Consider the following 25,124-nt stretch of genomic DNA (forward strand, 5'->3'; position numbering starts at 1 on the left):
TCAAACTACTACATGATAATACATGCCGTCGTGCAGAAGTGGCGGGCGGACCTGAACCAGCAGGACTACCTGAAGATGATGACAAGAATCCTGGAGAAAGCGGTGGATGCTGCCGTCGAGAGGGGAGCCAGAAGGATAGTTACAGAAGTAAATGGTATTAGATCCGGAAGAATGTCATGGAAAATTGCAGAGACTGCAATTGCTGGAGCATATAAGCTGCAAATATCCACCCCAATCACAGCAGTGGAAGGACTGGAGTTTGTTCTGGCAATATCAGCCTCTCAAAGAAGAGAAAGAGAACTGGTAGCCCTGGAAGCCACTTATGGCCAAGCATTACAGGTGGCACAAAAAGAACAGAAGATGGAGCAGCAAACGCAGTACACCGTGGCAGTCCGGCCACATCCAGCGGGCAAAGCAGTTCAAACGGAAGAAGAAGGGGGAACTGGCTCGGATGCTATTCCAGGACCACAAAGGAACACCGTAAGGTCAAGGACACCATCGCCAGCCACAGAAAATGAGGAGGAGGTAGTGGCCATCGGAATCGACACAGGAAGGACCGAACCAAGGGGGCCGGATCCAACACCAACGGGGAGCCCAGCTCCACCAAAACAACCGACAAAAGGGAAAAGAGTGGTTATAAGATCTGCCCAAGAAATTGCAGGTGTCTCTTATCGAGTACGCCTGACGTCTACTCCGAAGAACCGACCCTCCACGGTTCAAAGACCACGTCAACAAACAAGATCAGGAAACGCCGAGGTTGGTGTCATGGAACACGCTCCTACATTCAACGAAGAAGGGCGTAATGATGAGGAAAACAGAGAGGCCGCCACCTCAAGCGACGACATGGGCTCCGAAGAGGAAAATCAAGCTTCGGTGATGTCGGCTGTGAACCCTCCTGATCCGAATGACCCCCCGCCGAGAGTTGTGAGAAGAGCAACCCGGAAAGGAATTAAGAAACAAAGGCCGGCGCTGAGCATCTATCAGGCTTCGGAAAGGATGGCAAGAGACATTCAATTGGGATGGGTAGAGACCAAAGACGGAAGGAAGACTTACATCCCAGAAGTCAGGCAGAAAGAATACCCGTTCCCGCCGGCCTGGTGGGAAAAAATAGAAGGGAACATAAACGTCCCGGTGAAATTAACTTACAGGGAGGCAATGAACGTGTTAAACACACCAGCCTACCATACTCTAGTAAGTTACACCGACTTGACAAAAGATTTTAGAGAAGGCTTTGTGACTGTAATGTATGATGTACTATTGCGAAGGATGAAGCAGGGCGTGTATGATGCCGCTCAAGAAGAACTGAGAGCGTGCGATGACCTAGACGTACAGGCTGCTAATCCCGCCATGTACACGCAAACCAACATAGTTGCAAACTCCACCTCCACCCAACAGGCTCAGCCAAGCACCACGCAGATGGGAGCAACTTACCTGGATAACACAGGAGTGCCCGCAAACGACATGGAAAGAGAAACAAGGGCCTTTAAGACCCTAAAAGGCATGGTGCGCGTTAAGTACCAGAAGGAAAGTGTCAAGGAATATTTGTCGGCAACTTGGCCAGTTATCAAGGACGGGCCGGGTGGAGAATTGTCAAAAAAGATGTGGTTGCAATACATTACAGCCGAGCCCATCGGCCAAGATGAGACAGCACAAGAAGCCTATCAGAGATGGGTGAGTGACGAAGAAGATGACGAAGATGTGCATATAACCAGAGCTAAGGAAGCACTAAAACAGGGTCTAACCTTGTTGAATGTGTGGCATAAGTTGAAGCAAGTGGTAAGCCCAAACAGATATGTGCGAGTTTTGAGAGCAGTGACCGAGGATAAGGACACGACTTTTGTGAAATTAGGTGCGGGGGCAACTCTGGCACGAATCGAAGAATCCATAAAGAAATGGGACAGAGTAACAAAACACTACATGGAGAGACAAAAGCCGAATCCATCGGGCAGTGCTCGCTCTCGCACAGAAGAGACGCAGGCAGGGCGGAAGCCACCACCAAAGCCAACTTATGAGAAGGGGCAAAAGTTTAATGATGACCAGAGGCAAAACACTCAAAACAGACCAAAATCGATGGGTAGTAAGGCAAATCCAACAGGATACGTGGCAAAAGAAGTATATGACAAGATGTCACCAGAAGAGAAGAAGGCCCTAGCGGAGGCTCGCAAGGCTGCGGCCCCTGCAGGGCCCTGGAAATGAGTAAAGAAGAGGCGCGGGTCACCCTGACGGGTGTCTACAGGGATGGAGACAACCTCTATGCTGAAATCGAAGGAGCTCCATATTTGGTGGATACCGGAGCCGAGGTGTCAATGACCCGCAAAGCCTTGAAGAGGAAAGGACACCTAAATGTGATGGTAGCAGATGGATCAGTGACTAATATGCCCATTGGAATTTGGAAAGGAATCGTTTGGGTCAAAGGGCCCCATAATCTATTGACTTTGAGAGACGCAGAGGATCTAAAGAAACCAAACCACCAGCGTCTGTCAGTAAAAGCAAGATTGGAAATGATAAAAGCAAAAGCAATGCGTGTGGGCCCGACAAAAATTATGCCACTGGATGAGTGGTACAAGCCTGTGGAAGTGGAAGCCGTCAAAAGCCAGCTGGTCAAGGACAGCGACCTGTCCTCGGACGGAAGGCAGGGACTGACCAAAATATTGGAGAAAGCAGCCGTGGCGCATTTCAAGAACGACTGTGGAGACCTTGGATCAAAGTACATCCACACAATTGAGGGGGGAGTACATCCCCCAGTGAGACAATATCCCCTGAACCCGGAAGCAGTGGCTGAAATGGAAACAATTGTAAAGGAACTTTTACAGCTTGACATCATTCGAGAAGAGCCGAATCCGGTGACCAACAGCCCCATTCAAGCAGTGAAGAAACCAGAGGCGACTGGAGGAGGCTGGAGGCCGGTCATCAACTTTAAAGCTCTTAACCGCCGGACGGTGGCTAATCGAGCGAGCCTCATAAACCCCCAGGCGTCCCTCAAAACGCTAAGAGTGAAAAAATACAAGTCATGCATTGACTTGGCAAACGGATTTTTTTCATTACGGCTAGCCAAAACATCACAAGGGAAAACAGCATTTACACACAGGGGGAAATCGTACGTGTGGCAAAGATTGCCGCAAGGATACAATAATTCCCCGAATGTGTTTCAATCAGCAGTCTTGCAGGTTTTGGATGGCTTGGATGTCACGGTGTATATTGATGATGTGTTTGTTTCAAACGACACAGAAGAGGAACATCTAGATTTGCTGCAGAAGGTTGTGGAACGAGTCTCCGCTGCAGGTCTGAAGCTGAATCTCAAGAAATGCCAACTAGCCCGGTTCCAAGTAGATTACTTGGGGTTCCAAGTGACCGAGAATCTAGGAATCTCCGAAGGATTTCGACAAAAGATCGAACGGATTTCACCTCTGAATTCGGAGACGGAGTTGCAGCGAATACTTGGACTGTGCAACTATGTGCGGGATCATGTTCCCCACTATCAGAAACATGCAAGGCCACTGTATGCACGCTTGAAGAAAATTCCGGAGGGCCAAAAAACGGCAAAGTGGCAGTGGTCAGACAATGACACTCAAAATTTGAATCATTTGAAACAAGCCGTCCGAGAAGCCGTGCGGCTTGAGCCACGAAGTTTGAAGACAAAACTTGTCGCGAAGGTGCATTGTGAGGAAAATGATGCAATGGTGACGGTCAGCAACGAAGGTGCTGGCTTGGTGGCCTTGTGGACCTACACCCTCTCCAGTGTCGAGAAAAAATTCCCCCATGAAGAGAAAGAACTTGCGGTGCTAGCCAAGTACTGGAGCAATTTGAAAGACCTGGCACAAGGCCAAGGCATCAAAGTCCAAACCGGAAGTAACGTGCACCGTTTTCTTAGGAAATCCACAATCGAAAGCACCAAAGCAACCAATATCAGATGGGGAAGATGGGAGGACATCCTACTCGATCCCGACTTGGAAATTGGTCCGACGACAACCTCCGCCAAGAAGCCGACATTGAGAAAAGAGACAGAAAAAGAAAAGCCCTATGAATGGACTCTTTACACCGACGGGTCAAAGAAAGAAGGAGAACAGAATGCCCACTGGGGTTTCATTCTGAAGCAGAATGGAGTGGAGCGTTGCCGCCGCAAAGGAAGAACACCCGGCAGCGCGCAGGCAGGAGAAGCTACGGCAGTGCTGGAAGGACTGTTAGAAGCAGAGAAAAATCACGCTAGACGCGTAAGACTCATAACTGACAGTCATTATTGTGCGCAGGCTCTCAATTTCGACCTGGCCATTTGGGAAGAAAATGGCTACGAGGGCGCGAGAGGAAAATTAGTGGCCCACTATGAAGTGTGGAAGAAAATAGCTGAATTGCGGCTAAATATGTGCCTAGATGTCGTCCACCAAAGATCTCATGTGAAAGAAGGAGCTCATTGGAGAGGAAATGATGAAGTTGATAAGTACGTCCAAGAAAGAAGAATAATAGTTGTAGGGGCGGATAACTGGGACAAGACCCCTCGCGGAAAAGTGGTCCCAGATGAGAGCGTGAGGCAGGTCGTGTCGGCAGTGCATGAAGCATTAGGCCACGCGGGCCCATTGCCTACGCGAAAAGAGTTAGAGAAGCTGGAACTCTGGGTCCCAGACAGAACGATTCGTGCGGTCCTGCGTGATTGTATTCCGTGCAACAAATATAACGCAGGGCGACGAGGACAGCGCACGGACGGACTGACGATCAGGAGTACTGTGCCGTGGGGATCGGTTTGTATGGACGTAGCCGGCCCCTTGGGAATAAGTGGCACAAAGGGTGAGAAATACCTTGTTGTGCTTGTTGACTCGATGTCGGGACATGTCGGGCTAAAAGCAGTAAGAAAAGCCAACGCGAACAGCGTGATTAAGACACTGGAAGACGGATGTATGTGGCTAGGAATTCCCAAAGAGTTAAGAACGGACAATGGCACTCATTTCAAAAATGCCCAGGTGGACAAATGGTGTCGTGAGCGGGGAATAGTCAGAGTCTATTCGCCCCCGTACACGCCACAAGCAAATGGAGTCGCAGAGAGAGCCATTGGACTGGTCAAGAGCTGGCTGGGAAAAAATGCAAATGGGAAAGAATGGAGCACTAAACTACTTGATTTGGTTGCAGACCTAAACGGAAGGACTAGGGCCGGCCGGCCCTCCCCGTCCGAGGAGCTCAACCAACGACACTTTGTGTCACAAGAAGTGGGCAGGGCCCAAGACAGCTCGTCCCAGCATAAAGAGAAGCGTCGATTCAGCGTTGGACAAAAGGTGTGGATCAAGTCAAGAGACCTGAACAGCAACACTGCAGTAAAGGCCAAGTACGACGGCTGGGACATCGTCAGCGCAGTTTTGGATGAGAACACAGTACGCCTGGAGAAGAAAGGAATCCAAGGAGTTGAACAGCTGAAGCCGTTACCGGCTGACCATATTCAAGCCGCAAAGTAACTTAGAAGAGATATGGCAACCGACTACAGTGCATTCCCGGCCTTCGTGCGCTTGGCCGCGTACCAAGGAGCGGTCATCGTGAGACGGACGCCGTATGGAATTCAAGCCGGAAGGGCCCTAGATCTAGTGAAATTGGTCAAGAGGGGGGGCACTCCCGAGGGACCGGAACATTTTCGCTGGACGAGGGTCGACGAAGCATGTGTCGTTTGTTCAACACCCAATATGTTGCCTACTAGGTGGTCAGGAGTAGGTTTCATGATGCCATCAACTATGACCACCGACGTGAGGGACCTGGAGTTTGCCCTGAGGAACGAGGGCCAGCTCCCGGTCAAAGTACTGGATGCCATAGTGTGTCACCAGTGTCGAGTCACCACTTTAGCAAGGATGGTGGTCTTTGCACAGTGGGAAACCGGATTAATCATGGAAGCACGGGCACGACCAGTGGCCACGTGTACATGCGCTTGGGACGGCAGCAGACTAACATATTGCCCCATATGTTTGGATCGCATGGCAACGGGAAAGTTATTGAAAGTGGGGGAGGCACAAGGATGGCAAGTCACCAAAGCCATGACTCCCCTGGGAACCCTCTATCCTGTTTTGTGGGGGGCAGGTTGGCCTGCGTATGATCACAAAAAAGCCATGAAGAATTTTTATGCAGCCTTAGGCTTTTGTTGGCCCTGGCCGGATACAGCAGGAAGAACTGCAGGCTGTTTCACGGACAAGGCCGAGGCAAGGGCCTTGTATGCTCGGGCATCGATCATTCCGGTAGGGGGGAACACAGCAGTGGGAGACTTGCTGAACGGACCTTGGAAGCCAACGACATGGGCCCGGACAATTGCCCAGGTGGTGGCGTACAGGGACGCCCCCTTAATCGCAGTAGGGCCGGCCCCTACGGAAACCAACCCGGCCTTGAGCAATATGTATTGCTACCGGAATATTTTGGATATGAGCAACAAAGGATTTCAGTATGTGACCAAAAAGGGGATATTTTGCCTAGCCCCGGGTTACAAAGGCGGATCAGGCCTTTTGGTAAATGAGAGTGAGGCAGCACTAGTAGGGGTTACGGTAAAGATGGCAATCATTCCCTACGAAGGAATATATTCGCTGGGAGTGACATTGGAGGCCAAAAGGCTCAGCCAGTTCGTCACCGTAATGGGTACCAGAGCGATGGTCATGACTGTTCCCAGAGATCCAAGACGGGCGCGAGAGGAACAAGAGCGAGTCCGGATTCCTCTCCGCGAAGCAAGATGGGAACAGGAAGCCGCAGCAGCGACAGGAGGGCCCCAAGCAACGGCTGAGGAAATGAAGGACCTGGGTCTGCCAGTGGGAGAAGAACGGGAGGAAGGCCCGGAGCAGGAGCAGCCACAGGAGGGTCCGGTTTGCGGGGACCTGCTTGGGTCAGAATTGGCTGAGGAGAGCTACGTCAAGATGAATGGGGCGGGAGAATTGGGTGATTTACCCACCTCTCCTCCCAATACTGCAACAAACCAAGGGGAGAATTTGGCGAACACAGAAGAAAGTGGCGCAAGTCACCAGGCTGGGGAGTCCTCATCCCCGCGCCAAGGCTCGACGAGGTCACGTGTGGCACCTTGCCCAATGCCTGGCTGTGACGGAAGAGGTAACATCAGAACAGGGTCAAGCACTCACCGCTCGCTCGGCTCGTGCCCGAATTATGCAGGGACCCTTGAGGCGTGTCCCACGCCTGGCTGCGATGGGAGTGGAAACATCAGATGGGGAGCGGAGAGCCACCGCTCCATCAAGACGTGTCCAATTTTGGCGGCGAGGAATCAGAGAGTCCACGGGACTAGGGGACAGGTCAGTGGCAGAAAGGACGACGAGTCCGAAGATACACTGGATGCCAGTCCTGAGGGTCCAGGGCCGGCCGCGTCAGATACAGCATTAGTAGAATTGGCTCAAGCAACAGCCTATTATACATTGTGGCACGACAAACCAGCGCCACAGCGGTGGGAGGAATGTCGACGGGCCGCGGTGGATGAGCTGGCTAAGCGGTGGAGTCAGTCCGACTCCCCTGGCGGGGACAGCGAGTGAAGAAAAAAGGAAAAAAGAGAATTTTTTTTTTTTTTTCGCTTGTTTTGGTTTCAGTTGTGTGTTTTTTTTTTTTTTTGGTATGTCATGAGGTTTTTGATGATGGTTTGTTGCTGTTTTCTTTTTTGTGTGTATATGTATATAGAATAACAATGTGTTGTAAATGGACTGTAGATGCCCCGACTCAATCAAAGTGCCAGAAGTTGAAAGCAAGGAGGGCGGAGGCTGCGTGCAGCAGGAGGGCCACAGCCGAAGGACGACTCGGACGATGTCACAGGGGAGGAGCCAGTGACGGAGGAGAGGCTGAAGGAGACCTAATATAACCTGTGAGAGAAGTAACAGATCTTCAGTCGGATCCGAGGAGTGATCGGCCATGGACTGCCCGCTCGGAGCGAAGAGGAGGAGAATGATGGACTTGGAGAGTGGTGGGTCACCACTTCCTCTCCCCGACCAAGTGACTGTCTGTGCTGGCTGCAGCCTCGCGGAAACGAGGGCTGGGGGGCGCCCTGGGACCAGGGCAGCCCCACACCGTGAAGCAAGGAGCTGGAACAATCCGGCCTTTGGAAAAAAGACTTTGCTGCGGGGAGAATCGGCGCAAGACATTTATGAAAATAAAGACTGGGTAGATATGGAGCCAGTTTATACGAACATGGCTTCAGGGAGGAAAAATCCAAGGCCAGACATTGTTAGCGCCTGGCCAGAGATGATTCCTCCCCGGGACCGCAGAGCAAGTTCAGGACTGGAGGATATATATGCTGCCCCCAGACGAGAGCCAGGGGCAGCTTCAAGAGCAAACGAGGGGTATGAGATTCCTCGGACCGCGCCTTTCTATGACGAGCCGCTTGGCTTGGCCGACTACCAACCGGTAGATTGGGACACGATTGATTGGAGGCCGAGTGTTTCTCCTCTGCCCCCCTTACCATGGAAGCGGACCCTGACGTTGGACAAGGTGGCAGCTATGATGGTGTTGGTCATTTTGGCATGCGTCCTGGTCTGCTGGGCCCTTCAGAGGTGTGCTGACCGGCACGACCCGATGGAAATGATCAACATCAGATATGACGGAACGAAGCTCTTCAACCAGACCTGTTGGGCGGTGGAGTTCGACAGCATCACCGTGGAGTGGAACGATTCCACGGCACCTGACATTTCTGCAAGACAACGCTGGACGACGATGCTACGACAGCCAGGAAGGCTGACCGCTTTGCCGTCCAAACCAGGGGCCTTTCCGCTCCCTGGTGTTCGGACGGGGAAACGGAATAAGACGAAGAGAGAACTCTTAAGCGAAGCAACTCATTTTCCCGACCAAATAGGGCTCGTGAATGGGACACAACAAGCCAAACGCAGCATTGATGCTTGTGATATTAGGTATTTCAAGGCACCCGAGGATTTTGCCAATCTAACAATTAGTTTGATTTGCAAAATAAATCAGGAGGAAAAGATTGTGAAAAGAAATTGGATTTTCAAGGAAGGTGACGAGCACGCAAAGTGGTACAGTAATGCTTCATGTGTCCCCTTGCCCGAATCTCAAGGTGGTTATTGGGATAAAGGCAAAAAGAAACAGGGGGAATTTTCATTCCCAGCGCCGATGAAGAACTCCACATGCCGCGGTACATATCCCGAGTGGGAACCGTGTTGGAGCTGTTTGAATTTGGTTTGCGAAACGTCTCCAAATTATTCAGAGAGTAAGCGTCGGCTTAGCCGGGTACGTAGAAGCTGGCCCGACAAAGGAAGGTCGGCATTATGGGATTGCCAGAAAGTGTATAATGGCTTAGACCCATGTTATTTTAACGAGGGACAAATTTGCAACGACAATTACCACGTCATATTGTGGGCCTATGAACGCCAGGAAGAATTGTCACCTGTCACAGCTTCGGCAAAAGCGGGGAGGAAATTCAACCCTGGAAAAAGTCCGGTAGATTTTGAGTTTTGGTTGAACGATTCATTGCCGTGGCTGTGGCAGGTAGAAAGAGAAATTGCTGTGCCAAGAAGATACCAGGAAGGTCACCAGCTGTACGCATCCACAAGAAATTTGTGGGTTCAGCGGTTACCCACACCGGATGATTTGTTCGCAGTAATACCAGGAGAATTTGACAAAATTGACCAATGTGTAGTGGAAAAAATTTATGTTGAGTTGCATGGTAGGGACTGGACGGTGGGAAAGTCGCCAAGATGTGACCTGGACGAGATCAAACGATCCGTCCTGGGCACTAGGTGGGTTCATAACTGTACCAGTCTCTTGGCAAACAAAACGGTGAAGGGGATTTTACAGACGTGGTCTGAGTTAAACATTCGAAACCCCGCCAAGACTTGGTGGGGCTTTAACGGTTGGGAAATGAAAAGATTTGTTCTGCCATGTTTAAATGTAACTACAAATTATTGGGTCCAATATCAATTTATGGCAACAGTATATTCAAAAGAAACAGATATTTGGCCCACGGGTATGTACTCTCCATTCCTCTATGTAAACCCTCGGCCCTGGTCAATGACATGTAATACAGATAGAACAAAGTGTCTGGTAGCCTTGGCTCGTGAACAATGTATTACATTGCCGAATTGGAAAGAATATTGTGCAGACAAATATCAAGATGAGAATTACAGAGCTGTTGAGGGAGCAGCTTGGAGGTATTTCTCTAAACAAAAAAAGTGGAAGCGTGAGCCCTCTAGCGACCGACATCCGTGTGAAACCTGGTTACAAAATGAGGGATTGCTTAATTTAAGTAAACCTGTATATATCCCGTACCGACTGCCTGCACTGTTGCAGATTGCAGAAGGCCGGGCGTTTCGAAAAAGCCTTTGTCAAGGACGACAGTTTTTTGGGTACGATTGGATTGGCCCGAATAGGATCTATAATAATGCCACCTGTTTTTCCCCTACCGAAAATTGGATCAAGTGTGGCCATGGGAAAAACATTCATGACTGCACTTGGTATGAAAAGGTCGGATCGGCACTTCAAGCGGCTAAAAACGCCGCGATAGGTGTCTTTGGCGACGTGATTGCTGGCACTTTAGCAATGGTGTTGAAATATTTGGTGGGAGGATTCGTGATAGCCAGTGTCATATTCGCCGCGGTGGTGGTGCGCGGCATTGCCTTAAAAGGTGATAAAATAAGATGGATTCAACTTCCTCAAATTGTGTGGACAACATCAAAGCAGATTATGACCCGCCCTGGAGGGGGGGGGGTCAAGATGTCTTCTTAAAAACAGGACATCGGGCGGGTCACCGCTCATCCGGGCCGGACCAGCTCAGAGATTAGAGTGAGGAGAAAGAAATACCAAGAGAAAAATAAAGAGGAACTTTGAAAAGAGGAATTAGAAAAAGAGATGGCAAGCAATGCGAGTATTTTTCTGAATCCGGCCGGACGGCCCGGATCTTTAAGAGTGAGTAACGAGTTTGAATACTGGAGTCTGTTTAGTATATGGGTCATGTTTTGTGGTTCGGGATTCTGGGGGACCAGTCAGATGACCAGGCCAGTAATATTGGCCATGTCAATTCTCAAAGTTTTGCTTTTAAGATTTTTGTATGAAATCTACACACTGGGACTCGAACTGTTTGTGGTTTACATGCACGGCCGTATATACCTAGACTCGGGAACATACAGAGGCATCGCAGAAATTTTTTTTCTCTGTCTGTGGGCGGCGTTAGAAATAGGATCAATTTTTTATTACTATCTAATTTTTGCGGTTGTCATTTTAGAAGCAATATTAGTGATGGGATTGGCCGTGCATGTGATCGGGACAGTGTCCCAGCTGGACCCGAATGTTCGCTCCTCGGTGACATGGAAATGGCGCACAGCCAAACTGGTGATGTGGTGCGTTGTTTGGGGCGTGCTTTCGGTCTTGCTATGGAATAATGTAGTAGATCAGGTCGTGATTATGACATGGTTTTGTACATACGCAGTTTTTTTCCCTCCCCCGCCCCCAACGGCCAGGTCGGGGAGCCTCAGAAGCCCCCCCCTTACGCGCCGCGGGGCGGGCAGAGGGTTGGTGATTTAAAGAAATGCATGATAAGATGTTGTAAACTTTGTGCTCACGTGTGTGTTACAGGTCGTGCGCCAAATTGCAGATGCGCCCGAATGTGTCCTATGCGGAGAGGATCATATGAAATTGGCCTGGGTGGTCGGGAAAAAATATCTGGGAGAATGCTGTTATCCCACTGCTTATAACGTGGCGTGGATAGTCCCAGACGGGGTTTATGTGAAAGAGGGGGCGCGATATAGCTTGGATCATCTTAAATGGGAGGGATACGCGCAGTTAACATCTGCTGCTACCCTGCTCGGCATCTCTAGAGGGCCCCTATCTGCCTGCACAATTCTCCTAGAGGAGACTGGAGAAATTCACGGCACCATTTGGCCCCTAACCCGCATGACATGGCGTCAGCAGAACGGCATTCGATGTGTTACATCGCATTCGGAGTGTGGCCGCTGCTTGACCGTGAGTCCGGTTCATCTGCCGCTGCCTAGTGACTTTTACATCAGTCCGAATACAGGGAGCGGCCCGCGTCGGGACGAGGAGCAGCCCAGCGGAGCTCCGGTGGGGCTTGTCCGGCCTGCGCGACGGCACCGCTGCTTTGGGCATTGGTCCCTGGATGGGACCTTTGTGGAGTACGGAGCGCCGTGCGATGAATGCGCAGATCGTCAAGATCCTGGCCCCAAAAACGGGATCCCCCCGCTGTCGCCACCTACGGATCCTCGACGGAGAGCAATCCCCGTAGATGTGGATACAGCTCCGTCTGAGTCCGAGGACGACGTCGAGATTGGCGAGGAGCGCGGAGATGAGGCTGATGATGAAGGAGAGGAAGCAGACACGGAGAGTACAACCGCAGGGATTTCAACACCTCCCTTGCTGAGACTCCTCGCTTTGGAGGTTCAGAGGGATGAGGCTGACGGCCCTTGTGACCGCTTGGCCCGGCTGATGGACGCCCTTGAGGAATTCTCCAAACAAGGGGCTGCGACAGCCACCAGCCCTACATCTACAACTGTTGAGGTGGTGAATATCTCCGACGAGGAAATGGTTGATTAAGCCCCGGGGTGGGTTGTGGACGGGGAAATTTATTACCTGTCTCTCAATCCAAGGGGGCCGTGTCATGTAACATGGGAATTGGGGAACAAATGGTGCAAGAGAATGAGTATGGATTGCTCCCAGGAATAAATTGGCAGGGCGGACATTCCAAAATTTAAACAGCAGATGGGGCAAAATCAGAGTTAAATAGTAGGGAGTGAATTGGCCAAACTGAAATTCCAAAATTTTCCAAAAGATGGTGCCAAATCGTAGCCAGAAACCAAAATTGAGCGTGGTCTGATCAATGGAACACACACGAGAGCACAAAGGTGGTTTTTATTATTCTTTTAATTGTATTTTATTTTACTAGCTTGGCTGAAATATATTCTGTAACCGCTTAAAGCAATATTATCACAGAATTGGACTAAGCTGCCCACCCTTATGAGAATAGGGGTGTGTTAAAAAGGGTAAAACAAATGAGTTCTTGGTTTTATTATTTCATTTTATTTTTATGTTTTATTTCAATTGCTTGGCTGAAATATATTCTGTAACGGCTTAAAGCAATATTATCACAGAATTGGACTAAGCTGCCCACCCTTATGAGAATAGGGGTGTGTTAAAAAGAGAAAAGAAAGAGATCAATTCAAAGGCTTTGATTTATTTTGATTTAATGGTTGACCAAAGTCTGACTTTAAAGTATTGGTTTTAAAAAAGGAGAAGTAAAGAAAAGAGGAAGCAGGGTGCCTGCCAAGGGGGGTTTCCACAGAATTTCAGTGGAAAGAGTGAGCCGGAAACAAGCTGCCCGGAAAAACCGCAGGGGATGAGCGTGGGAAGCTGGACAGTATAGAAGCCGTAGGCGTGGGAAACTGGACGGTATAGAGGCAAGCGGAAAAGGGAAGGGCCAGAAAAGTCTATAAAAAGGCCACCCTGGCCATCGACAGGGCTCTCTCCTGATCGCGGTCAAGTGAACAGAAGCCGATAGGAGTTTCAAGACTTTTTCCAAAGCCTTCGAGATTTTTGTGTGAGACGCAAGATTGCTGGCACGGATTAACTTGGATTCACTCAAAAGAATTGGACTGGACAATTTTGCTTGAGAAACTAGGTGAGAGGACCGACTCCTTCTGTATCTCCGTGCGGGAAGGGAGCCAAATTATCGGGGTAGTGGGATCCCCTCATGGCCAAAACTAGTTTCTAAATTAGATTTATAGAGATAAGATCGAATTGATCACTCGACTTTATTTCCACCAAAAAATAACCCCCAATTGGTACCCTCATTTTCCTCTTTTCTGATTTAATTGTTGCAATCAAAATTACTCCGGGATTGAATGATTGTATTTGCAAGGGCATCAGTGAGTGGAATTGTTCAGTTTTTGGAGGATTGTGATTTGTAATTTTATTTCAAGTTTCATCAATAAAAAGAGTTGTATATACTCATTTAATTCGTTGAGCGCTAATTTGTATAATTTATGCAGTCGATTGTTTGTGGATGGGTTGATGAGTCGATTTATTAACGGGAGATTTTAAGAATTAGAGACTAAAGAATCAGATTTATTTCCAAACTTTGTTTTGCCATACTTCTGCTAATTTGATTTACTTCCGAAAAAAAGAGAAGTGGGCTTGCGGCTTTCGCAAAAGCAGAACGGGGCCGATCAAAGTATTTAATTTACTCGGGCCGCGTAAAAAACTACTTTGAACAATTTTGAGGGATTAATTTGCCTTCAGAATTAATTACAGGATAATAACCATTCGATTGAATCACCTTGAACCCATATTAAATAGAATATCGTGTAGTCTGAGACAATTGAGTGCGAGGAAGCGCTTTTACGGTTAAGTGGTTATATATATATATATATCGCTAGAATTAGTTAATAAAGTATTAAATTTATTCTTAAACACTGTAATAGTCTTACTTCTGCTAATTTGACGTGCTCCCGGAGAAAAGGGAAGTAGGCTTGCGACTCCATCAAGAGCGCAACGGGGCCTGAGCCAAAGTGTTTGATTTACCCCGGCCGCGTCAAAACCTGAGCCAAAGTGTTTGATTTACTCCGGCCGCGTCAAAACTACTTTGAATGCTTCTGAGGGAATAAATTGCCTTCAGAATTTATTACCGGATAATAATAATAATTCGATTAAATCACTTGAACCCATATTAAATAGAATATCGTGTAGTCTGAGACAATTGAGTGCGAGGAAGCGCTTTTACGGTTACGTGGTTATATATATATATATATATCGCTAGAATTAGTTAATAAAGTATTAAATTTATTCTTAAACACTGTAATAGTCTTACTTCTGCTAATTTGACGTGCTCCCGGAGAAAAGGGAAGTAGGCTTGCGGCTCCATCAAGAGCGCAACGGGGCCTGAGCCAAAGTGTTTGATTTACCCCGGCCGCGTCAAAACCTGAGCCAAAGTGTTTGATTTACTCCGGCCGCGTCAAAACTACTTTGAATGCTTCTGAGGGACTAAATTGCCTTCAGAATTTATTACCGGATAATAATAATAATTCGATTAAATCACTTGAACCCGTATTAAGTGAAATATCAGTTTGTCGGAAACAATAGAGTGCGAGGAAGCGCTTTTGCGGCTAAGTGGTTATATATGCCGTTAGGATTAGTGAATAATGTGATAAACTTATTCTTAAGCGCTGTCATAGTCCTACTTCTGCTATTTGGACTGGCTCCCGGAAAAAGGGGAAGTAGGCTCGCTCCTGCAGCAAAAGCAGAACGGGGCCGATCAAAAGTATTTAATTCACTCGGGCCGCATCAAGAGCCGCTTTGGATGATTTTGAGGGGTTAATTTGCCTTCAGAAGTAATTACGCCTGTACGGTTAAGTGTTTATATAGACAACATTGGAATTAGTGATTAATGTATTAAAGTTCTCTTTTCAACCCTATCATTGTCATACTGTAGTCAATCTGACTTTCCACTGAAAAAAGGGAAGTAATCTCGTTACTTCCCCAACCCGGCCACAGCAGGGCCATATTAAAAGTTACTTCGGCGAGAGCAGCGCTACGGGGCGCTATAGACTAACGAATCCCTGAGGCCTTAACAGAGGCATCTAAAAGCATCCGTAACGAATTACCAACATCAAACAAATGAAGGGAGCCATCATTACGGCGTGGTCATACCGGCGACTTGCCTCGAATTGAGTTACTCGGCTTGCGCGTCGGATGATTTAAGCGGGATTGACGTCGTATAGAAGTTAGGTTGATTCCAAGAGGATTAATTTGACTCGGGTGGTCAGCTGCGGACGAGTCCCTTCGCCCCGGCTTATCGAACCCGTTACCGGGGAGCCGGAGGCACTTTATTGGAAAGTGCACGTTTGACAAACTGAACTCTCGCTCTTTATATAGCTGACGTGTCTTGCTCATCCGTTCTGCGCATCTGTAATGGCGGCCTCCGTATGATATCCGGTTTGCGTGTGTGCGAGAGCGAGAGAGAGAGAGAGAGAGAGAGCGCGCGAGAGAACGCTCAACCGTAGCGCGCCGCCGACCGCCCAACTGCACCGGGCTGGTCGATTATTTTGACAGAGCCGTCGCTGAAATTTAGAAGATATTTTTAAAGTCCTGATGTACTTTCTAAAATTTAAGTGGACCTCAGTGCGCACTGCGCAGGGAGCTTAATTTGGTGCGGTCGCGCAACCGCAGCGCGCCGGGCGCTCACTGTCGCATTGCTTAAAGAGCGCCTTTGTGTTTTAGGATGAACAGCAGAGACCAAAGGAACAAGGCAAAGTGTTGTGAAATAAAATATTACCTGTAATACGCATTTTGTTATTTGCTGATTGAAACTGCTAATTAAACTGTGAATTGAAACTAATAGGAAGAAAACAACTCTCGCTCTTTATATAGCTGACGTGTCTTGCGCATCCGTTCTGTTTGCCTTGTTCCTTTCTTCTCTGCTGTTCACTTCAAACACGCTCCATGTGACCGCAATGCTCTCGTATCAGACGCTTGCTCGATCACCTGCTCGTTTGCTGTCCCGTGCGCGCACGGAGCGCGGTGGTGCGTTTACGGGCAGTCGGAGAAATCAACGCCAACAAAAAAAATTACATCCAGCCTAGTTAAGACCATACCAAAGACTATAAAAATGGGACCCATTGCCTCCCTGCGTGTGTGACGATCATTGGGACTTAAAAAAAAAAAAAAAAAATTAAAAATTCATAAAAATTGGGTGCGTATTATACATGGGTACAAGCTTTTTTCCAGCATCAGCATGCCATTTTTAGGGGTGCGTACTATACATGGGGGCGCACTATACACGGAAAAAAATGGTAAGCTGCCCACTACTATGAGAATAGTGGTGTGTTAAAACTTGTTTGAAAGGTTGAAACAAATGTGTTTTTCTTTTCTTTTATTTTCTTTGCTTGGTAGAAATATATTCTGTACCAGCTTAAAGCAATATTATCACACAATTAGAAAAAGGGGCCCACCACGATGTGGTTTGTTAAAAAATGTTTAAAAGATTAGTTTTTTTTTCCATGTATAATGCGCAAAATTTAACTAATTTATTGTCCTAAAATCATAATATACATGCGTACAAAAAACCGGTTCAGGGTGTCCCCCGCCTACTGCCCGTTGACAGCTGGGATAGGCTCCAGCACGCCCGCGACCCCAGTGGGGACTAAGCGGTACAGAAAATGGATGGATGGATGATCGGGGTGGTGCCTTTCTGGGCAGTCGGAGAAATCAACGCCAACAAAAGTCAAGTTTATTTATTAAAAGAAAATACATCCAGCCTAGTTAAGAAATCACCAGAAAGATCACCATGACAATTGTGAATAATAAATAACTAATTATTATATATATTATATATATTATTATTATAATAAGAAATAATTGTGATAAATAACTGGAACATCACTCAAATGGTGATCCCGTTGAGAGTCTCACATATTTCTTCGCTATCGAGTTTGCTACTGCATGCGCGCAGTGATACTGACCGGCAGAATAACATCCGGTTGTTCCCAAAGATGATTTTTTTTCTGAAATAATTTTAGGTTTACGTACTTAAGTAACCCGGCCGGGTCATACCAAAGACTATAAAAATGGGACCCACTGCCTCCCTGCTTGGCACTCAGCATTAAGGGTTGGAATTGGGGGGTTAGATCACCAAATGATTCCCGAGCGCGGCACCGCTGCTGCTCCCCTCTCCTCCAGGGGATGGATCAAAATCACACGGGGATGGGTCAAATGCAGAGGACAAATTTCACCACACCCAGATGCGTGTGTGACGATCATTGGGACTTTAAGAATAAATAAATAAATTTAAAAAAGTCAAAATTTGGGTGTAGTATTACTTTGAAGTATTATTTTTATAAAAGGAGAAGTGAAGAAAAGAGGAAGTAAGGTACTCGCCAGGGTTTCGGCCGAATTTTGGTGGAAGATAAAGAGTGGGGCGGAAACAGCTGCCCAAAAACAGCAAGTGTATGAGCGTGGGAAACTGGACAATGTAGAGGCCAGCGAAAGGGGGGGGGGAGCAGAGAAGCCTATAAAAAGGTCGCCATAGACATCTACGGCGCTCTCTCCCGGACCGCGTTCATACGTGAGGAAGCCCGTATGAGTTCCAATACTTTTTCCAAAGCCTTCGAGATCTCTGTGTGAGACGCAAGATCGCTGGCCTGGATAAACTTGGATTTACTCAAAAGAATTGGACTGGACAACTTTGCGTGAGGAGCTAGGTGAGGGGAACGATTCTTTCTGTATTTCCGCGGGGGGGGACAGTCATCGGGTAATCGGTCCTCTCAAAGCCAATCTTGCACTCAAATTGAATTTTTAGAAATAAGATCGAACTGATCACTCGACTTTATTTCCACCAGAAAATAACCCCCAATTGGTAGCTACCTTTTCCTCTTTTCTGATTTAATTTTTACAATCAAAGGTACTCCAGGATTGAATGATTTTATTTGCAAGTGTATCAGTGAGTGGGATTGTTCAATTTTTGGAGGATTGAGATTTGTAATTCTATTTCATGCTTCTTCAATAAATGTGTTTTATATACTCATTTAATTCGTTGTGCGCTAATTTGCATGATATATGCAATCAATTGTTTGTGGTTGGTTTGATAATTCGATTTATTAACGGGAGATTATTATGGTATGTAATCATACCGTAATAAATAAAAAGAACGAAGGTGTTTAAATTACATATATTTAATTTGAGAGTAGAATTAAAAGTAGTTTGAATGACCGACGGGCATCGGGCCCGTTTTTAATTTTATCGGGCCGCGTCAAAAGCCACTTTGGATAATTTTGAGGGATTAATTTGCCTTCAAAATTAATTGCAGGATAATTATAATTCGATTAAATCATTTTGATTCGTGTTAAGTAAAATATTATTTTGTTGAAAACGATCGAGTTGGTGGAAGAACTCCCACGGTTAAGTGTTTATATATATAATGTTAGAATTAGTGATTTAATGCATTAAATTCATTCTCAAATACTATCATTGCCATACTTCTGCTAATTTGATTTTCTTCCAAAAAAAGGGAAGTAGGCTTGCTCATTCTTCAAACCAGTAGAGCGTGGCCATATCAAAAGTTACTTCGGCAAAACTGGTGCTAGGGTGCGCTAGACCAACGAATCCCTGAGGCCTTAACAAAGGCATCTAAAAAATATCCGTAACGTGATACTAGCATCAAACAACCGAAGGGAGCCATCATTACGGCGCGGTCATTTCGACGACTCGCCTCGAATTGAGTTACTCGGCTCGCGCGTCGGATGACTTGAGAGGGATTGGCGTCGTATAGAAATTAGATTGATTCTAGTAGAATTAATTTAACTCGGGTGGTCAGCTACGGACTAGTCCCTTCACCCCGTGCTTATTGAACCCGTTACCGGTGAGCCGGTGCCACTTTAATAAAAAGTGCACGTTTGATTGACATTGACGTTCAAAAGATCGAACCCCAACCTCTGGGTTGGGAGAGGACCACTCTACCACTGAGCCACACCACCCTCACCACTGAGCCATATTCCTAGTGGGATAAGGATGGGAGTTTAAAACATGTACACCCTTTAAATACAGTAATCCCTCGTTTATTGCGGATAATTGGTTACAGGACCACCCGCGATAGGTGAAAATCCGCAATGTAGAGAAAATATATTGTTACAATATCCATAAGACTTTTATGAACCTTTATTGTATTTTATTGTATTTTGAAACACTGTATATTGTACTTTTAGATGTTTTTTTTGTATTCTTAAACACTTAAGTAAACATTTTAAAGTCAAACTGATTTTCATAAACATTCTTCATTTAAATTCAAGATTCAAGTTTTTTTTTATTTGCCATGTTTGAGCGTGCCAAACAAGGAATTTGACTTCGGTACATCACAGCTTCTGTTCAACATTTAGGTGACTAACAACACTCAGGACATGTGAAAAATGACAACTATTCTCAAACATCCCCTGATGTTAAACTCCCAGGAGGGCAAGGTAAAACTCAAAACTCCAACTAGGGGAAATGAGAAACCTTGAGCAGAGACCACAGATGGGAGGATCCCTCTTTCAGGATGACCAGGCTGCAATGGATGCAGAGAGGACACATAGTACAAACAATGTAGACAATTCAAAAAAGGTGTGGAGAGCAAGATGTTATTGCACAGCAATGACTCTAAGAGTGGTGTGAGTAAATAAATAGGGAAATAAAGAAAATACATAAGAGTAAATATATACAACATCCACACAAGACTTTTATGAACCTGTATTGTAGTTTTATACACTTTATTGTTTTTTTAAATAATTTTTGTATTTTTAAACACTTTTGTAAATTCAAACTGACTTGCAGAAACATTCTTATTTATTTAAATAATTAGAAAATAAATATGAGTAAACATATTATTACAATATACACACAAGACGTTTATGAACCTTTTTTGAAGTGTAAATGTGTCTGGCTCCTCTCTGCTCTTGCGTGCTGGCCCACCGTGAGTGCAAACGCACAAGACTTTTTTAATATTATTTATATACACTCTATTATTCTTTTAAATACGTTATTGTATTTTAAACACTTTTTAAAACATTTCAAAGTGTCACGGCTCCTCTCTGCTCTTACGTACTGGCCGACTGACCCGCCCCCACGGCCCAGCACGAGCGCATCCGCACAAGACTTTTTTATAATTTTATTTTTAAACACTTTATTGTATTTTTAAACATTTAAACATTTTAAAGTGTAAATGTCTCATGGTTCCACTTTGCTCTTACAGTGCTGAACAGCTGACGCTCACCGGCAGCCCAACGCGAGGGCATCCATTGCTCAGAGGCACACCCTGTGCTTAGTGCTCATTGCTGTCCCAAATCCTGGACGACAGTCCTTTTTTTCTACGTGAGCGGTTACGCTCACTGTCGTTGTCCCGACTGTTACTGCACTGCGGTGCATTTTTCTTTGTGTGCAGCTATGTCATGTCTCCGCTCTGGTCCTGCTGGCCTATGGCATCACGTGCTAGACCTCTGAGGGGTGCGTTGCCAATACGGAACTGCTAATTGTCAGTCCTCACAGTTTTGACACGCATGCCTGGCACCTGATTGTTGTTTGCCTGACCTGCTGTGATACGAGATGCCTGCATGACGCGAGCTTGCTGACCGGCTCGTGATTTTGAAGTGTAAACATGCAACGGCTCCGCTCTGCTCTTGCCGTGCTGACCAGCTGTCGCGCCCCCGCTGCCCAGCGCAAGGGCATCTGTACAAGATATTTTATAATGACAGGCAAATGGGACGACCCGATCGGGAGTGACGAGCAGACACGCAGTTCTACTCCGCTTGAATGAATCAAGTGCAATGTCTGGGGTGCTGCTGATATGTGGACGCAGACGGAGTGAGTAAAGCCCCCTGGAAAACTTCCTCTGTTACATTCACTAACTCTGCCCCTTGGTACACACCGGAACTCCGCACCATGAAACAAACTGGCCGTCAACTCGAACGCCTCTACAAAAGAACCCACCTCACCGTCCATGCCAAAACCTTTGAACAACACATCTCCTCCTATCGTGATGCTCTTCTTACTGCCAAATCTGCTTACTTCTCATCTCTCATTAATAACACCAACCGAAACCGAAACTGTTCTCCACCATCAACAAATTGCTCCAGCCACCGGTCACCAAGCCACCCTCCTCACCCGCCCTCTGTAACTCCTTCCTTGTCAACTTTAACAACAAAATCGCCCAAATCAACAGTTCTCTGACCGACACCATCAATAACTCCTCCTCGCCTGCCCTCCTGCACCTCCTTCCTGACCGCCCGCCCTTTCCCTCTCTCACTGCCTTCTCCCTTGTCGACTCCTCCACTATCCTAGAAATCATTACCTCATCCAAGACAACCACCTGCTCTCTTGACCCTCTTCCAACGACCTTAACTAAGGCCTGCCTCCCTGTCCTCCTCCCCTACCTCACCACCCTTTTTAATCAGTCTTTATCCCTTGGCCACTTTCCCACTGTCTATAAACTTGCAGCCATCACCCCATCCTCAGAAAGCCCACCTTGGACCCACTCAACCTCTCCAACTACCGTCCCATCTCCAACCTTTCATTCCTTTCCAAAACCCTTGAACGCATTTTCTCCGCCCAACTCAACACCCATCTCCAGTCCAACAACCTCTATGAACCCTTCCAGTCCGGATTCCGCCCACTTCACAGCACTGAAACAGCTCTAGTTAAAGTCACCAACGATCTCCTCATTTCTGCAGACTCTGGTGCCCTCAACATCCTACTACTACTTGACCTTAGCGCAGCCTTTGACACTGTGAACCATTCCATTCTCCTCCGAAGGCTGCACCAACTAGGTGTTGAGGGCACTGCACTCGACTGGCTCACCTCCTACCTCACCAAGAGAAACCACTTCATCTCTCTCTCCGGTCACACATCCATCCTCTCCCCAGTTACACAAGGGGTCCCCCAAGGCTCAGTTCTTGGCCCCCTCCTATTCATCTGTTACCTCTCCGTCTTGCTTCAATGACTACCGCCCCGTGGCACTGACGCCCATCATCATGAAGTGCTTTGAGCGGCTTGTCATGGAGCACATCAGATCCATTCTCCCCCCCACCATAGACCCCTTCCAGTTTGCGTCCTCTGAGGATGCCATCTGCTCTGCCCTCCACTCGGCCCTCACCCACCTGGAGAGAAGGGACTCGTATGTGAGATTGCTGTTTGTGGACTTCAGTTCTGCCTTCAACACCATTGTGCCACAACGACTCATCAGCAAACTTGACAAGCTGGGCCTCAGTACCTACCTCTGCAACTGGCTACTGGACTTCCTCTGTCAGAGGCCTCAGGTGGTACGTGTTGGCGACAAAATCTCCGCCAGCCTCACGCTGAGCACGGGGGCCCCCCAAGGCTGCGTGCTCATTCCGCTGCTCTTCACCCTGCTGACGCACGACTGCACTGCAACCTACAGCGACAACCGCATAGTGAAGTTTGCTGACGACACGACTCTGGTGGGTCTCATCACCAAGGGCGACGAGACTCAGTACAGGTTGGAGGTTGACCTTCTGATCGCGTGGTGCAGGGACAACAACCTCCTGCTGAACGTCAACAAGACCAAGGAGATTGTTGTTAACTTCCGGAAGGGTCACACCCAACACCTGCCGCTGACCATCGACGGTGCTGTGGTGGAGAGAGTGAGCAGCACCAGGTTCCTGGGGGTGCACATCAGTGAGGATCTCTCCTGGTCCACCAACACCGTATCATTGACGAAGAAAGTTCAGCGCCGCCTGTACTTCCTGCGGAAGCTCAAGCGAGCTAGTGCCCCTCCGGCCGTCATGACTACATTTTACCGTGGCACCATTGAGAGCGTCCTCTCCAAATATATCGCTGTTTGGGGTCGTAGCTGCACTGAGTACAACAGGAAGACCCTGCAGGGCATAGTAAACACGGCTGGTAAGATTATTGGTGCTTCACTCCCCTCCCTGAAGGACATTTACACCTCCCATCTCACCCGCAAAGCGACCACGATTGTAGGCGATGTGAGTCACCTCGCTCACTCTTTGTTTGATCTTCTGCTCTCTGGGAAGAGGTACAGGAGCCTGCGCTCCCGCACCACCAGGCTCACCAATAGCTTCATACTCCAGGCCAGGGGTGGGCAAACTTTTTGACTCGCGGGCCGAACTGGGTTCTAAATTTGGACCGGAGGGCCGAACCAGGAGCAGATGGACGTAGTGTTTGTGTGACGTAATATAACGGACCTGTAAAGGTCATTGCATAAAAGATTTTGGCCTTTAGTAGGTAGTAAAGCATGGATATTCCAAATAAGTTTTTTGAAAACAAATGCATTTATTAACAGCATTAAAAAAAAAAAATCACTAAAAAAGTGATTTTTTGCTAGTGCGTCATAGTCTGGAGTAAAATTTGTTGTGGCAATTCTTAGGAGTGATCTGAGGTGTTGGTCCGTTTACCTCGATCTGTGACGGGTTAATGTTGACGTTCATGTGGCTGAACGTCACGTCGCGTACGTCGAGCCAAATTGGCCACTCTCTTTTAAACACTCGGCACTGTGTCCACCTTGCTTTTTTCCTTGGGCGACTCATTTTAATGGAAGGATTCCAGGGGAAGGTTTGTGGGTGGCTTTAGCGCAAAACTGCATCTGAAAGCTCAGCGCGCAAATTACAAGAATGCTTTCGTCACAGCCCACGCTTTAAATTTGGGACTGATACAAATAGAGCGCGAGTGCGCCATGTACACGTACACGCACTTGTGAGTGTGCACCGAGCTTTCTGACACGGCTTCCGGCTTCCGGTAGTGAATGCGCAGGCGAGCGCTTCCCCATCTACTGGGGAAACGCAGTCATTGCAGGCAAAATGACCAAAAAAAAAAGGTTTAATAATACAATTTGTTCAGGGTTGGCGGGCCGGATTAAACGGTCCCGTGAGCCGGATGTGGCCCGCGGGCCGTAGTTTGCCCACCCCTGCTCCAGGCTGTTAGGATCCTGAACTCTCTCCCCCCTTCTGCGTAGCGTCCTGTACTTTTGCGCTATATTCTGACTGTCTGCTGTATGCACACTTGCTTCATTTTTGCTCCTCTTATTTATTATGTTATTTGTTTATTTATTCATCACTCTTATTTATTCACTGTTTGTGCCTTGTTTTTATTTTTTTGTGTTGTTTACTTGTATGTATATTGTGTACTATGTCTTGTCACCGTGGGATAGTGGGAACGTAATTTTGATTCCTTTGTGTGTCTTGGCTTGTGAACTAATTGACAATAAAGCAGACTTTGACTTTGACTTTGACCTCGGCTGCTCTCAGGAATTGTAAAATTTTTATCTGTTAAGGAATCAAGATTTGTATCTCCTGAGGCTGCTCCCAGGAACTATTGTAAAATTTTGCTGTGTATCACCTGAGGCTGCTCCCAAGAATTATTGTGAAATTGTGTTGTGTGTGTATCACCTGAGGTTGCTCCCAGGAATTATTGTGGAATTTTGTTGTGTTAAGAAATCGAGGTGTGTATCTCCTGAGGCTGCTCCCAGGAATTATTGTGAAATTGTATATTGCGTTACGAAATCAAGGCGAAATCCGATTTCTAGAGGATTATTTATAAACTTTGAGCTGAGGTGTGTATCCAGTAGGGGTGTAAATCGCGGGTTTTGTCACGATACGATATCATATCGATACAAAGAACTACGATACGATATTTGCCGATATCTTAAAGCCTGCTGCGATTCA

This window comes from Syngnathus typhle, linkage group LG4 (genome assembly GCF_033458585.1).
Source record: "Syngnathus typhle isolate RoL2023-S1 ecotype Sweden linkage group LG4, RoL_Styp_1.0, whole genome shotgun sequence".
Taxonomy (NCBI): domain Eukaryota; kingdom Metazoa; phylum Chordata; class Actinopteri; order Syngnathiformes; family Syngnathidae; genus Syngnathus; species Syngnathus typhle.